We start from the raw sequence: 2333 nt of genomic DNA, 5'->3' as shown, positions 1-2333 counted from the left end.
GAATCTTGATAGTACTTGAAGTCGCCGTGGCTGAAACTTAAATAAACTTAAATATGACTTGGTATGAAATTTAAAGGTGCATTATGAAATATGAGGGGTCCCTCTGCTCTCTTCATTTTATCTTCTTAAATTCCCTTTTATCCCTCATCGATAACATGTGAAATCGTTTACCTCCATTTCTTTATCTAACCAGGCATTGAAACAGTTGTGCACACCAACTTGACCCCTCTAACTTATTACACGAGTGAATACATAATTTGAGAAAAAAACTATTTGTGCCGAATGATCAACATTCTTGTTAAAAGTTGTTATAACAACATACTGAATATCCAATTCTATTATACACAAATTTATAACAAAACTCTAGGTGGGGATATTACATCCTTTCCCCCTTAAACGGATTTCGTCCTCGAAATTCATTCCGTACTTGGTTTCACAAATAAATTGGGATACTTTAACTTCATCATTTCCTCCGGCTCCCAAGTTGCTTCTTCAATATTGTGGTTCCTCCAAATTACTTTCACCAAGAATATTTTCTTATTTCTTAGTTTTTGTTCACGATGATCAACAATTTCCACCGGATACTCCTCATACTGTAAATTTTCCTGAATGTCTATTGGTTCATATTCTATAACATGGGTTGGATTTGTTACATATTTTCATAGATATGACACATCAAAAACTTTGTGAATATGACCCAAACTTGGTGGTAGTGCTAGTTCATATGCTACTTCTCCCACTCGTCGAAGAATTTCGAATGGTCCAATATAACGGGGACTTAACTTTCATTTCTTTCCAAATCTCATAATTCCTTTCCATGGTGAAATCTTAAGAAATACAAAATCTCTTTCCTTAAAAATCACATCTCGACGATCCTTGTCTGCGTAACTCTTTTGTCTACTTTGAGCCGTTAAAATTCTCTTTTGAATCAACTTAACCTTCTCGGTAGTCACGCGAACCAACTCAGGTCCTAACAACTCTCTTTCTCCAACTTCATCCCAACACAACGGTGTTCGACATCGACGTCCATATAAAGCTTCGTATGGAGTCATCCCAATTGTCGCTTGATAGCTGTTGTTATAGGCAAACTCCACTAGAGGTAGATGGTCTTCCCAGCTTCCCTTAAAGTCTAACACACAAGCTCGTAACATGTCTTCCAGGATCTGGATTGTACGTTCTGATTGCCCATATGTTTGAGGATGGAAGGCGGTACTCATACTCAGTTTAATACCCATCTCTTGCTGGAAACTATTCCAAAATCTTGACGTAAATCTCGGATCTCTGTCAGACACGATTGAAATCGGCACTTCATGCAACCTAACTATTTCTTGAATGTACAACCTTGCTAATTTCTCCAGGGGTGATGTTTCCGATGTAGCTAAGAAGTGTGCACCTTTTGTTAGTCTATCCACGATAACCCAAATAACATCATTTCCTTTCTGAGTCCTTGGCATACCTGGTACAAAATCCATTGTAATATGTTCTCATTTCCATTCAGGGACTGGCAATGGCTGTAACAATCCTCCAGGCCTTTGATGTTCCACTTTTACTTGTTGACAAACTAAACATCTTTCTACCCATTCTGCAATTTCTCTTTTCATTTTAGGCCACCAGAAATATTGTCTCAAATCCTTATACATCTTTGTAGATCCTAGATGTACCGAAAAAAGTGACGAGTGAGCGTCTGATAAAAGCTCTCTCTTAATCTCTACATCGGATGGTACACATACCCGATCCCGAAACTTTACAATATCGTTAGTTCCTTTCTTGAAATCCTTTTTGCATAACTCAGAGTTGGAGCTTTTCAAAATTTTCTTCAAGAGTTCATCCTGCTTCTGAGCTTCCTTAATCCGTTCTAATAATGTCGGTCTAACTTCAATCTGATACAATAATTTTCACATTCTTCTGGTGTAATCATTTCAATTTCAAGTCTCTTAAGTTCCTCCAGATTGGTCGATCCCACTATGACACTTGATAAATTTCCAACCTTCTTACGACTTAATGCATCAGTTCCGGCGTTCGCTTTTCCAGGATGATATAAAATATCACAATCATAATCCTTCAACAACTCCAACCACCTTCTTTGCCTCATATTTAAATCTTTTTGCGAGAAAATATACTTTAAGCTTTGATGATCCATAAAGATCTTATACTTCTCTCCATACAAATAATGTCTCCAAATTTTAAGTGCAAAAACTACTTTCGCCATTTCTAAATCATGGGTGGGGTAATTCCTCTCATGATTTCTTAATTGACGAGACGCATAAGTGATCACTTTCCCGTGTTGCATTAGCACACACCCCAACCCTTTTTTTGACGCATCACTGTATATT

The sequence above is a fragment of the Apium graveolens genome, chromosome 4, assembly GCF_009905375.1.
Source record: "Apium graveolens cultivar Ventura chromosome 4, ASM990537v1, whole genome shotgun sequence".
Taxonomy (NCBI): Eukaryota; Viridiplantae; Streptophyta; class Magnoliopsida; order Apiales; family Apiaceae; genus Apium; species Apium graveolens.
Note: the sequence above shows the minus strand (reverse complement) of the source record.